The 15,634-nt window shown below is 32.0% G+C and overlaps 1 protein-coding gene and 1 long non-coding RNA gene across 2 annotated transcripts in view; both read left to right on the plus strand.

The window, feature by feature from the left end:
- The window catches only part of LOC143204537 (uncharacterized), a 19,204-nt gene extending 16,874 nt beyond the window's left edge, over window positions 1-2,330 (plus strand). The window contains exon 3 of the long non-coding RNA XR_013007625.1: window positions 2,220-2,330. This is a non-coding gene — a long non-coding RNA (uncharacterized LOC143204537). The remainder of the gene's footprint in view (window positions 1-2,219) is intronic.
- Window positions 1-15,634, plus strand: part of LOC143204521 (insulin-like growth factor 1 receptor) — a 279,129-nt gene that overhangs the window by 199,520 nt on the left and 63,975 nt on the right. The window lies entirely within an intron of this gene.

The following is a 15,634-nucleotide window of genomic DNA, read 5'->3' on the forward strand; positions in this document are numbered from 1 at the left end:
AAAAACTTGATCAAACATCAAAAAGAGGCCCAATATAACCGAAATGCAGTCAAATTTATTTTTTTATATATATAATCATAAATTTAGCATTACTTTCAAGGACGAAACTGAAACAATAAATAGTAAAAAGTAGTCAAATTAATCGGACCGAAAACAGCTGTTGAAAATGGTCTACTACAAAAGTTGATAAAAAGTAATAAAATCAATCAATCAAAAATTTTTCTTTTATTTAGTATCACTATTTTTTGTTATTATGGCGATAACAATTTTATTAGGTCATGATGAATTCATTTCAGCTGAATTACAACTGTTGACTGAAAAGTATGTACTTACAAAAAGCATTTGTATGTTTCCTGTAATATCAGAAATACATATTTATAAACGTACACGAAAGTTTTGAAGTAGATTTACCAATAAACTTATCATAATTTCAACTTTAATTTAAAGGAATATTTTTAAATTCAACGATATATATTGTATTTATATTATATTCTTGTAGTATACATAAAATGTACAAGAACTGGCAGCCTGACAAAATCAAATTTTAGTGCACATGACAGGCATCTCTACGAGTAAACTCTTGTCGTTCTGAATAAGATAAATAAAATTAATGAAGATTGAGGAGCCGCTAGGAAAGGTTGAGTCCTTTGTCTGTTTTACATCTTTCTCGCAAATGGTTAAAGTGTTTTTTTTAGTAAAATTATTATGTTGGAGTGAGTGGTTTTAATAAAAAAGAACCAGACCCCATTCAAAATAAACAAAGGTGGTATTAGTTATTATTAAAATTATAGGTTTTCGTACCAAATGGTGAACAAGAACGAGTCGTGTTATATAATTATTAGCATAAATCAACAAGTCATTGCGCATCGAACTACGATTATCCATGTATTTTATTTGCACACCATCTGATCAGACTTATTTTAATAACAGTTTTTTTGGTAACATTGACTACAATGATACTACGTGACCCAATAGACCAAGACCACTTGAACACGATACAAACGAATGTTGAATCTTATCTGATATAACTGTCCAGATATCCATGGAGATTGTCCTGTATTATTCGAATAATCTTCGTAATGATATTAATAATAAATGCTAAATCGTTACAAGCCTGATATATATTTTCACATTATAAATCAATTGGTTATATAACTCGATCGACTTTATTGAAGTTTCTTTTAGTTCAGTGTCAGTTATCACGTCTTCAGTTCAAGTCTGAGTACGTTTTTATTGATTCAACCTTAATTAATTTTTTTTCGATATATATTAGGATTAGTGACCGCCTAATAGTGGAAACTGAATCGTAAATTATTAAGTTAATTACATTTCTTTTGTACAACGTGGGGCAAAAGTCCTGCTACCATTTTGATTGCCTATAACTTTGTCCAAAGAAAAGATAAGTAAGTTTGTTTTTCATAAAAAAAGGTACTTGGTCATTACTTTTTTTTCGTTATGATTAAAAAATTATATCGGCTCTTTTTTAGGCATTTTTCATGACATCCTGCAACATCTGAGGCTGAATTACTTCAATTTAGTGACGAATATTGTCTTTAAGATGTTGAATCTCTTGGCGCTTATTCACTTAAGCTTTTGATTTCAAAAAACCCCATAAGAAAAAGTCTGGTGTTGTTAAATCCGGATATCTGGCTGGCCATGCTAAATCGCCACTTAGAATGGTATTTCCTATTATAGTCATTTCGTATTTTGATGTTTATATAGTTAAGTTTTTGAAACAAAACCTGTACGGGGACATTTTTCATATTAAACCAATCACACCATGTATGATTCAATAGCTTATATAAGGTTTTATACAGCGACTCTCCCATGAAAGTAATAAGAAAGAAAATATTATTACTGTAGACCTTTTATCAATTCTAATTTTATGTATTAATTGTTTTTATATCCGCAAAATACATTCGTAAAACGTTATTGTATTAATAATTCATACATAGCCCGTGTTCCCTGCGATAGAAATAAACGAAACAAGATTTATAACTCGGTTATTAATAATGTATGGTGTGTTATTTTCGCTGACAATGATTAGGTTCCTAACATTTATAATAAAAAACGCTCGAAATATTTACAAATCGCCAGAAAAACAGTGCCGACATCATTGGGCGATAGATAAAAATAAATATCCAAGGTCAGAGGAAATGGTACTGTCCCAGAAAGAAAAAAATATGATTTTGAACACAAATCATCTTTTTCCTTTTCAGAGGTGGGACACTGTCTGCCATTCTCCATAATAAGAAAATCCAGTTGTGTTGTAAGCGCAGTTTAGACGCACTGAATAAAATTCGAATAAATCCAACGATTCAAGTTCAAACGCAGAAACCATTTGTCATTTTTCGTATTTATAAATAAAGAAAACTTTCACTAGGAACTTGGAATTTTATTTACGACTGTGTTATGTATTTATGAACAGTGTTATGTATTTTAATATTAATCATAGAAATACAATGTCAAACACCCTTGGAAAATTTGTTTTTTATTTAATTTTATTATTCTAAAGGGTATCCGGAAGTTTACGCGTAATTTGATGGACACCAAAACAAAAGCAGCTTAATACCTAACAGTTTACGACTATTAAAAATTAAAAATAATATTAATTGCATATTAAAAGGTGGTATAAGGATACCTTACTCCTCAGTCAACCCCGGATTTGACGCATGAGCATATTGAGCTCCTTTTAAATTTAGAACAGAGAATAATCCGAGTTTAGAGCATGCGTACTTAGTGATAGCTTTATTTACTTACATTTTTTTTTGGTGATTATCACTTTCAGTGTCGAAAATCAATCAATTTACATATTTGAACAATTAACAAGATCTCCAAGAACCATATAAATAAGTTTTACCATAAAAAAGACTAAAATCATTTAGATAAAACCCCGCCAATATAGTTAAAACCAAATGAAAAGCCACCACTATATATGAAAGTAGTGAAATTCTCCTAAAAATCTTCAATATGATCAACTATGATCGCTACTATTCTTGATCCACAAATCCCATTAATGAATTGACTACCTCGAACTTTTCATTAACATATTATACATTTACTAGCCTAAAACGAATGAATGATCGTACTTTTAAGAGTTTACAAAACAATAAATTATTTACTTAAGATATACTCTTGTACAATAATGCATTGTATTTTCTTTGTCATTAGGTCATTAGGGTGTCGTTGATAGTTTGATATTTTGTTTATTTAATCCAGGTGTGCTTTTGTTAGCAAATTTAATTATTTCATAATATCAGTGTAAACTGTTCTTATATATTAGCAAAATGCCGTCTAATTTGTTTTTTCTGAATTTCACATTCTTCGACTTTTACTCTCAACAAATATTAGATACTCACTGATAAAATAAAATTTAAATCATTACTAAAATATATTATGTTTAAAATAAATGTATAATTACTACCAGTTACTACAATTTTTGTTACAATTCTTGATGGACAAACCTCATTAATGACTTGACTACTTCCAACATAACAAGAATCATTTTCTTCTCTGTTCTTGTCATAAAATTTTGTCATATGTTGTTACCTATTCGATGTCGTTGAAAATGATGTGTTATAAATTTGGCAGCTAACATTAACCTTACATTCTGCACTTACCCTCGTTCTTCCATATTTCAAAACCAATGTACATTAAACCACCAAGAATAACACAACAATTTAATTATTATTACCATAAAATTGTTAGTGTAGAACACAATCTAAATATCCTAGATTTTTTGGTTGTTTTGACTTGAGCGACTGTACCGATCAAAAAGAATGTACCGTCATTAGAAAAGGACGATGATATGATTTATTCTTTTCCATGGTTTATTCTATGCAGGATAGTGCGCATACGCCAAATCCTGAGATGACTGAGGAGTAACGTATTCTGTTATATATACTTTAATCCGCGATATCTATTGATAAACATGAGATCTTCCAATGTATGTTCAAATGTTAAACAACTTAACCTAACTGTTAAATTCGATAGGTGTTACATTAAGAGTCAGCTCGAAATATATAGTCTATAGTTATTTTATACATACGTCATCTAAATCTGTGACATCAAAACGTCGCAATGTTGCCGCATAAGCTCTGAGTTTTATTTCAGCTTGGCTTTGACATCCAATAACATTCTAATCTAAATAATATAATTGAACAAAAATGTTATCAAACATAATTTATTTTAACATTATAACACATCTAAAAACTACACTTAATGATACAGCCACTATATATATAAACTATTATAGGTTAAAGTTATAACCTCTTATCATCATTGCTTTCAAGAATTTTACACACGTCTGACGACCGGACAACTTTGACAGGCTCATTCGTTTACGTGTTCGAACTAATCAGTGAGCATTGTGTTTCTTTTTAACAAGAATAAAATGAGAAGGAAAATATTGTCTGGCTCTAAAACGAATTTACAAGTTGCGGCACGCAATACATTAAAAATTTTGAGACATACGTACAAAAAAAATTTGAATAGACTATATGTATTTACACAGCACAAAATACGAAAAATATAAATTGTATCTAAAATATCAAAATTGAAATTATAAATTACAAGATGATTCTTGCAACTCATACTTATTATGCACTTTTTACTCAAACTTGATGTATTACTGTAACCCTTATTCTGGCCCTTATCTTCAAATTTGGTATATTGTAATTCTGACGAACTTTGAAGATATTTATACACTAGGTTTTGAATATTTTATGAAGCTTGTGACAAGCAAAATACCAATCGAATTACTAAGTTTATAATATAATAAAATCCGATAAAATATGTTTAAAATCAAATACCTGGCATGTTTATGTTCGCTCCTTGACAGTTTGCTTCAAATATTTCACTAACAATACATAAAAACTGAGAAAAATAATGAAAATAATTCCTTAATTACAACAGCGAGCGTTCAATTACTTTGTAACTTTAAAATGAAATATCAATTAATATGATAATTGTATGCGGGACCCTATATTCAAGAGAAGCATACAATTTGTTGTTAATCATTTATTTTTATTTTGTTACAGGTATGATCGTTGTACTGCACAAAGGTAACATTTTGTTCTTTAATTTATAGGATACATTGAGAGTGTTTTTTTTTAACAAATTGAAAGCTTTATTAAAATAAATTGATACAATGTATGTTAAGTAAAATATTGTCCATCGTTTATTACATTTTCCCATCTGTCAGGTAGAGTACAGAAATTGCATTAAAAATCTGCCAAGTCTGTAAAAATGGTCCATATTTTCTTCTTGTAAAATAGATCGATGTTATAGGCCACTTAATTCTCTTTCCTGCTATTCAGAATTAGTAATCGAATTCATTATAACAGGTCAATTGAAAAGTATCCGGTCTGCCATAGGAAAAACATTTTTTTGGCAAAATTAGTTTTTCTTATTCAACATAATTCCCTTCAAGGGCGATACACTGATTATAGCGACCCTCCAACTTTTCGATATCATTTTTTTTCAGTTTCGGGGATCACCTCTTAATTTGACGAAAATTTATTCCCAGCGAGCATACTTTTGAGATCTTAGAAGAGGGAAAAGTCGCTGGGGGCCAGATCTGCAGAATACGGTGGATGAGGATTGAAGCCCTATTCATGGATTTTAGTTTATCGTTTTTACTGACTTGTGACACGGTGCGTTGTCTCGACGAAACAACATTTTCTTTTTCTTGAAATGCGGCCGTCTTTCGGCAATTTCGTCCTTCAAACGGTCCAATAACGCTATGTAATAGTAGCTGTTGATGATCCTTCCTTTTTCAAGATAGTCAATGAATATTATTCCATGCGCATCCCAAAATACAGACGCCATAATATTGCCAGCCGACTGTTGCGTTTTCCCACGCTTTGGAGCGGGTTCATCGTGTGCAGTCCACTCGGATGACCCTCGATTGTACTTCCGAGTGAAATAATGGTGCCATGCTTCATCCATTGTCACATATCGACGCAAAAACTCGTGTTTATTGCACTGCGTCGAATCATCAACACGTCGTTGTTTTTGGCCAAAACTGAGCTAGTGCTGCACCCACTTTACACAGAGCTTTCTCATACCCAAATATTCGTGAGTGATATGATGTACAGATCAGTTCATATCTTTAGAGGGTCTGCTATTTCATTCAATTTCAATTTACGGTCATTCAAAATCATTTTGTAGATTTTTTAAATGTTTTCATCGGTAACAATCTCTTTTGGACGTCCAGTGCGTTCACAGTCTTCGGTTCTCGTTTCACGACGTCTATACTTAGTACACCAATCCTTGATAGTTGATTTTCCTGGGATACTGTCCGGAAACTCGGCATCAAGCTAAGTTTTTGCTTCAACTGTACTTTTTCCCTTCAAAAATCAATATTTTATCAACACGCGAAATTCCTTTGTTGCAAAAAGTTGCATTGTTCACGCAAAATGCTATAATTCAGAAACTAATGATACAACAGCTGTCAAATTTATGGACGCATCTTTGGAGGGCTAACTAAAAACATATGGATTTAATTCTAGTAGCGCCATCTATCTGTCAGGCCGGCGACTTTTCAACTGACATGTAATGATGGCAGATGATGTGATACCTTCTGGCTATCTATTCTGATTGGCAACTTCTCTTATCTCTGCTAGGTTATTTACAATTTAACTCATATACCACATCATTTTAGTGTTCTTTGTATACTCTTCAGATAAGATCCGTAAAGTTTTGAACTTTTTTTATTTTCGTCGTTCATTCATTTTAAAATTGGTGTTTTTCGATGTTATATTATGCACAGGTTGTTTTTACCTCAAAATGTTAAGAAGCCAAATTTTTAACCATCCTGGCGAATCTGATAAAGCAATTGTACCTGTGAAATCTGAAATAAAAAATAAAATTATGTAATTATAAAATCAACCAATCATATCAGCCATACCACACGAACTATAGTGTATAAGTGTAATTCTTAACTTTAGTAGTTTAGATTTAGTTTAATATGTGAAATATATACTGATGTATTAAACCCGTACTCGCCTTGCTTATTTATTATTTCAAGTACAACATAACAGTAATAATAAATTAATTTGTAAATTAAGATTACACTAAGCATATCTAATGTAAGATATAATTAATTTTAAAAAAAGTAATTATAAACAGGTGAAATTGATAGAAGAAATTTTTCAATATCTCTGAAATTCTATATGTAAATGATAACAACACCACCCGCCGTATCCTCCGAGCGGAGTTTCCTCTGAGTAAAAATTGCTTGGAAAAATTATCAAAAGCATATAATAAAACTGGCTATTTCCAACAAATCTATTGATAAGTTCTTGTAACTCGATTGAAAACCCAACCTATCCAAAAAATTAATGAATATTACGATCAACGATGAATTACATTTTTTCGGCACTAAAACTCAAATTCTCATAATTACTGGCAATATCCTATTAATGTTATTTCCTGGAAAAATAAAGCAAGAACATATTCAAGTAAACAATACTGGCCAACCTAAAAAAATATTTGTATAATTTGGTTATCGAAACCAGTATTGCCGGAACTATTCAACCATTAATTATATTTAACTACTCACATTTTGTTTATTTTAATTTTTCGCCATTTCTAATTGCTAAATCATCCGTAACTTTTATCTAAATACCAAACTTCCGCGACCTCTTTAATCCGAATTCGCCAAAATAGAACTTTTCGGCGTAATACCGCCAGAGAACCCAACCTTGTAACTAGTGTTGGGAACTATCGACTGTAATCGACTATCGACTGTTTAGTAATTGACTACTTTTACTATCGACTGTTTCAGTCGCTATTTTCGGTCCGCTTGATTTTATTACTATTTACTATCGATTGTTTCAGTCGTGTACTTTTAGTTAATATTTTTGGTTCTACTAGTTTCATTCGACTGATTTTTAATGTTCTGGCTCTGTCGTCATATCCGAGATCATAACAAAAATATACCCAGTTTATGCTTACATAGATTTATATGTAATATATGTAGTTTTATGATTTTTTTTGGTAGTTTGCTTGTAAATAACAATATATTGTATATTAATATAACAGCATTTTGGAATGATATTTTTCAAGATTGTTAATGTAATAGGGTAAAAAGATTAAAATTCTAAATGATAAATAGCAAAATAATTTGGACTGTTTTTATGGCCTTAATAGGTAATATTTCTATTCGATTTTTCTCGATTTTTGTTAAAACATATTTCCGTTCAATAATAGATAATGAATTTACTTTATTTAAAAAAGCTCTAGTAGTTAGTAGGATCATTTTTATGTTTGGACTGTTTTCAGTCGATAGTTCCCAACGCTACTTGTAACCCATTTTTTTAACCACTTGCTTAGATATAGTTGCCTTATTAATGAATTAATTTTTAAAAATGTAATTCATAAATCAGCATCGACTCGTTTTAATTTAATTAATGATCTCGAATCTGTCAGTGGATGGAGCTCTCTATAAACAATTTATATAATCCCATCGATTTCTTAGTCGCGGTAAATTATATACATGAATTAAACATCAAGACTCATATTTCAGATAGTGTCGACGAGATTTCCCACGAGCCTGATCCGCGATGATGCTTTACACGAATGTGTTTGTAATTTATGCGTATTTTTGGGTGTAAAAAAACAATTATTCAAATCAGTGACTATAAATAGGTGCTAATGGATTCTTAAAATGATATTAAGGATATAAAATCACCCAATTTATGATCTAATTACTTATAGTTAATGGTTACAAATTTCGCAAGTTTGTTATGATAGATTATTTTAATTAGTTGAAAGTTTTTACTGTTTTTTTTTTTCGGAAAAAAAACTATATGTTTATCAAGGAAGTGGAAAAATTTATATATTCAAAGTAATGGTCTTTTGATTCTATACATGTTACCCATATTACAAGCATTTTTTATTCTTTGCGATAAAACCATTCATAGAGCCATTCTGTAACTTCTTCGAAATTGGCGAAGTGCTGTTCATCACATTAGCGTCCCACCAAACATAGAGCATTGTCTTGCGACTAAAACGATTTAAGTTGCCTTTGGAGTCGATCATCCGGCTTCACCAGGTGATAACCATGATATTTTGCAGTTAGTGGTTTCAAAATAAATCCATTTTCATCATCCGTCACTATTCGATGCAGAAATTACTTCCTATCGTACTTTTGAAGCAGCATTTCACCGACGATTTTTCGATTATTTATTTGCCCGTCGTTCAATTGATGTGGGGACCATCTTTCCATCAAGAAGTTCATTGTCTAGATGTCTATTGCCATTAAATAGGTAAATAAGATGTAAATTATTCATTTATAATAAATTTAATAAAATACTCTAGGAAATAAGTATTATCTACTTTCGCTTGTCAATAACAAGAGTGTCTACGTTCTAGTTTTGTTTCTATTGATTTTTTATATCAAGCACTGGTGCACGGTTTATTTAATGACCACTTCAAACTATACTTTCGACAATCTTCAATTTATTAAATGCTATTAGTATATATTGTAAGAAACTAGTTAAGATATATGCCAGATGCCCCAGCACTATAACAATCACATATAAATCTATTTAAATCCTCTTTAAACACACATGCAGCGCTAATTTTAACAGGATATAAATTGAAAACTATAATTCTTTATATTAATCTCTCAGAACTTCAAGAATTTGCCCGTGGACAATAAGTATTATTATATGATTTCCGCTATATAATTTAACTATCCTGGCATGTAGAAGAAACGTATAATCTAAATCTTATTCTAGATACTATTCTAACTTATTTTAAAGCCTATCCTAACTGCTCTAACTTAGAGATTATTAAATCTCACTCTATGTGTCTATTAATCAGTTCGTCTGGTAGTTTGCGTTTGAGCCTATGCACTACACTCTCATCCCGCACATTTAACTGCTTGGCAAGTGCATTGGGATGCACTCTTAAGATCGCACTAACACTTCTAATCACACTTGTTATGGGTTCTAAGAAGATATCGCGCTGAATCAGTTTGTTGGAGACGTAATATGGGGCATTGACGACGACTCGCAACAGTTTATTCTGGAACCTCTGCAGGATGGCTATATTAGATTTACTAATTGTACTCCACAACTCAATATCATAGGTCCAAGTGGGCCTAAGTATTGACTTATACAGCGAAACCTTGTTATCTAATATTAATTTAGATTTACGCCCTATCAGCCAATACATTTGGTTTAGTTTAAGCCCAAGCTGTTTGCGTTTTGTCACTATATATATTTTCTATGGCAAACGTCGATCAAAATGCATTCCCAGATATTTAAAGTTATCTTCTTACAGAGGTTCATAATTATTCATTTCTACTGAGGGACAAGTTCTTCTACAAAGGTCACATGGGTAGATTTTGTTTCATTTGCCATGATACGCCACGTTTTCAACCACAATTCGACTTTGTTAAGATGAAGTTGAAGGTTTATTGTGGTTGATATTGGATCCTCGTGTGATGATAAAACCTCTGTATCATCTGTAGGTCAGCTGTATACAATAGATATAACAATGGGCCAAGAACACTGCCCTGAGGAACACCCAAATATATTTGGTGTAGGTCAGTGTATTCGTCATCCTGTTTGACAATAAATATAATATGATGGACAATCATAACCAACAACGGACAATAACAATAACTGATGATAACGCAATAATAAACTATACTAGGATGAAGAATGTATGTATACACGGTACGAAGGGAACGAAACACACGACGTATTAGCTTCTATCCTAACACTAAGAATAATGAACTTGCAATGGATTAAGGAAAGGTAGCTTCGCTAGGGCAAAGCCAAAATGTCAAATAAACAACAATATTAATAACTATTAACAAATAACAACAATAATTCCGACTATGATAAACGTACAATACAATCAAGGGAAATACAATCAAAAAAGGGAACAAGAAAAAGGCCAAATTCGACAAACTAGATACATTGCCACCTAGATCCAGCAGAAACTACTTCGGTGGCGTTTACGTATACTTCAAATTATCCATAGATCGTAACTATACATCAGAAACTTTGGCTACTATGGCATCAGTTTCTGGCTTGAGTTAATATCTATACTTTAGAGATGCAAGCATATAACAACTGTAATTAAATATCGTTAATGTACAATAATTTAATAAGTATGGGAAAAACGAAGAAATAATAAAATAGAGAAGAATAAATAAAAATAATAAATGGGAATTGAAAAAATTTTACATTGTCGTTCAAAACTTTTTTAAAATACATAGAAGACCCAAAATTAAAAACCCTAAGATATCAAACTATCAGGTGGAACTCTCAAGTACCATAGATATACGGAACGATTTATAATTTTCTTGAATGGTACATGTCTTTAACTGTGCTTTATGAAAAAAATATTAAGAAAATATAAACATATAAAACTTGTTTTTACACACGTATAACCGAATCTAAAAGCATTTTCCTTGCTTAGAAACAAAATAAAAGCCCCGTCAGCTAAACCGTTTTATAAACTGTCCGACCTCTAATTATTCACTAGTTCATTTTCACTTAACAACGGTAAATGCCGAAGCAGCGTTTTTTTTTAATAATCTCATCTAACAACTGCAAAAAAATAAGCTATAACCGCTTACGCACGTTCGAATAGTCGACCTCGGGCGAATTTTTCAAGAACCTACCTGTACCAGGTGTGGTGGTTTATTGTAAAATATAATTAAATATTATATTAAATTGATGTATTGTATTTAAGACGTGCGGTTTTCGTCGGATCAAACCAAGAATCCCGAAAAGATGTCGATATATTATCGCCGATAGTTTTTTTTAAAGTTCGTTTGAAGTCGGTGCCGAACCTAAGCAATACAAACCATACAAATAACCAGATTGGTGGCGCAGTAGTAAGGTGATAGGACGGTCCTCCTACTGTTCCGATAGCCGCGGGTTCGAATCCTGCTGGGGCATGGTCGTAAATTTATGTTTGTGAATGTTCTAGGCAAGAGTGTAAAATCCCGACAAGCAAAATGATCCTAGTCACACCAGCAACCAGGCTGGGTATGACCCAGATACCTTCTGGGATGATTTCTAAAGTTGGTCACTCGCCAGTCGGTAGGCTTAATGCTGACGACCGTGGTTCTGAGCCCACGTTAAACTTTAGGCCCTGTCCAGATAAACCCACAGTTGGTAAAAGGAAACTTTAAAATATATTTAAAAAAAATACAAAAATTATAATATAATTTTGTGACATATACACAAAATTAAATTACGAACAAAACAAATCTAATTTGTTGCTCGACACTAAAGTGATTAGTTTGTAGTAGTTAAAATAATATTGTAAATAGATAAATAGATTTAGGTGGGTATTAAGCTAAATAGTGTGTATATAGTAGAATATAAAATACGTGTAGTTGGTATATGTAGTGTTATATAAGTATTTTTGTTTATTTTCATTTAGTTATTACAACGATTATTATGTACATATTTTATTTGAAAACGTTTTTATTGTGTTAAAAATCTAAGTTTGATTATTTTTTACTTTTTAGTGAGTTCCTTATTTATTTTTTGATGAAGTCGTTTCAATTTTTTTGTTAAAAATATTTTATTTTCTTTCAAAATTTTATACGTTCATCAAAACACTATAGTTGAAATTTAAACTATTAGTAACATTTGTTAAGTAATATAAACATCTATCCTAATCCAGGGTAAGGTTTTAAGCTTTGTGAATTTATTAAATAGGATAGCACCACCAAGAATACGAACAATAAACAAACAATAGCACCTTTTGTAAAGAATCGTTAAATAACTATTAGCAATTCAAATCAGTGAAATAAAATGTAGTCACTTGCGACTAATAAGCTGTTAAGTCACACTGTATGTGACAGATACTGGCTGGATTTCAATTATATCTTCGATGACACTTTAAAAATATCCAACATGACACCAATGTAGATGTTTGTATGTTTTTAGTAATACTTTCGACTATAAAAATAAACTTACAGCTTGCCAATATTCCATCGACACATAATAGATTTATCTGTGTTGTATTTAATGATAATCGACGAAAATATAGAGTAATTTCAGTATGTTTATAATGGATATTAGCAATAATATATTAGGTGCTTGCATATATACTGATATTTTTTTACATTAAAAAGCCATTTATTGAGAAAAATTATTTTCTACAACTTTTTCTCAACTTTTTGGCAGTGCTCCTATCAACGCACCCTATTTTCGCATTTCTTCGGCATTTCAAAACTGTGTGCCGGAAAAAATCACAAGGCATTATATCTGGTGGGTACGCTAAGTGCGACAACATTACCCATTCAACCTGCAATAATGTAAACTTCGCAATACTTTTGTTAAAAGGGATTTTATGCCAAAGGAACCTGTAAGAACTTGGAATTGGTCTTTGACGATCCAGGTTTACAAAATTGCCTTGCTTTTTATGTCTATGGGATAGCAGAGACCGAGCAAATCACTGAATCGTAAAGAGTTGGCTGCCGATGGAGTTTAGAGTTGGAAAAAAGAACGTCCTCTAAGAAACAGTAACCTCTACATAAAGTTCTTTCGCAGAGCAAAAAGTTTCTTAATACTCACTTCAACTACTTTTGGAGAAATGTGGAAAAGGAGAGTGAAGAGCAAAATAAACGATTTTGCCAAAATAGGGAGATGGAGAAAAGACGGAAAGGAAATTGGACCCTCTCGATGATATCAGACTATTGGACACTTCAGAGAGACCTTCCAGACACTTCCCACGAGCGAAAATTTACAAAGAGGAGCTTCACTGCGAAAAAGAAAAGATTTTAGTAGGAACACATTTAATTAAAAATTATATATCGCTAATGGTTTGTAAAGTTATTAATGTGTTGTAAACAACTCGTTTAACATACTTACCCAAATTGTAAAGAAACGTGTCGTCCTATATTCGGATTCAGCACACTCAAAAACATAAACAAGATCACATTTTTGCAGACCTATATTATCTGTACCTCCGGCCTACCATAGTAAAACACATTTTTTTGGCAAAATTAATGTGTGTTATTCAACATAATTCCCTTCAAAGGTGACACACTGATTATAGTGACGCTCCAACTTCTCGATACCATTTTTGCAGAACGATTTGTCCTTTGCTTCAAAATAGGCGTCAATTTCGGCGATCACCTCTTTATTGGATGAACATTTCTTCCCAGCGAGCATTTTTTTGAGATCTGAGAACAGGAAATAATCCCAGGAGGCTAAATCTGGAGAATATGGTGGATGAAGAAGCAATTTTGCCTTTCAAGGTAGTTAATGAAAATTATTCCATGCGCATCCCAAAATACAGACGTCATAACCTTGCCAGCCGACTGTTGCATTTTCCGACGCTTCGGAGCGGATTTATCGTGTGCAGTCTACTCAGATGACTGTCGATTAGACTGCGGAGTGAAATGATGGAGCAATGTTTTATACATTGTCACATATCGACGCAAAAACTCGGGTTTATTACGCTTGATCATCTTCAAACTGCTTCGAATCATCAACTCGTTATTGTTTTTGGTCAAAAATGAGCTCGCGCGGCACCCACTTTGCACAAAGTATGATGTACACATTCTGTTGATATCTTTAGAGGGTCTGCTATTTCATTCAGTTTCAATTTACGGTCATTCAAAATCATTTTGTGGACTTTTTTCATGTTTTCGTCGGTAACAACCTCTTTTGGGCATCCACTGCGTTCACCGTCTTCAGTGCCCCGGAAAAACCAAGCTTTTGCTTCAAGTGTACTTTTTCCCTTCAAAGAGTAATATTTTATCAACACGCGAAATTCATTTTTATCCACTTTCTGACAATAATAAAAGTGACTTCACTCAAAATGCTATAATTCACAAACTAATGATCCGACAGCTGTCAAATTTATACACGCATCTTTTGAGGGTTAGAGCTAAAAACATATGTATTTAATTCTTGTAGCGTCATCTATGTATCCGGTCGGGGACTTTTCAAATGACCTGTTACCTTTGTGGCTTACACAAATGTATTTTCCAATACTAATAAATGTAGTATAAATGTGAATTTAGGTAAAACCTTCACACTGCAAGGTCACAAAGAGTAAATTGAGAAACATGCAATTTTATTGTAATCGGAAGCTGCCTATAAGGCTGAACTATAACCACGAATAAATCTTTGGTCATCTTAAGATGGTTGTGGTTAGGTCTGGCGACTCCTACCTCATATGCAATTCGACCAAATCTTCGTTCAAGTGATGATAACCATAGTCTACTAACCAAGTCATCAAATATTTCATTAAATTAATAATGTACTTCCACCGATCACCTAAAACTTATCAGTACTGTAGTAAGTGAGATGGTCTACAATTTTTGTTTTGATTTGTCTACAAAAGTTTGTGGTTAAATTGTTATAGATTTAAGTGATTTAAGTGTTTAACTATTAACTAGGGATAAAAAATATTATAAAAAATTCCCTACCCGAATCACCATACCATACGTTGCTCCGTTCGATTATCACCTGTACCGGTTGATATTTTCTATCTCGGTCGTTCTATCCGATTAAAAATATTCTGCACATTCAGGAACTATTAATACCACTAAAACAATCTCTTCCTTGGACTTGAACTGCATTTATTTTCATTTTTCACGAGTTCCCAGGCAAAAAATATGAAACAAAAGACAGTCTAT

Source organism: Rhynchophorus ferrugineus, unplaced genomic scaffold (assembly GCF_030347505.1).
Source record: "Rhynchophorus ferrugineus isolate W39M unplaced genomic scaffold, kcgeb_rfMv2 rfM11, whole genome shotgun sequence".
In the NCBI taxonomy this organism is placed as follows: domain Eukaryota; kingdom Metazoa; phylum Arthropoda; class Insecta; order Coleoptera; family Curculionidae; genus Rhynchophorus; species Rhynchophorus ferrugineus.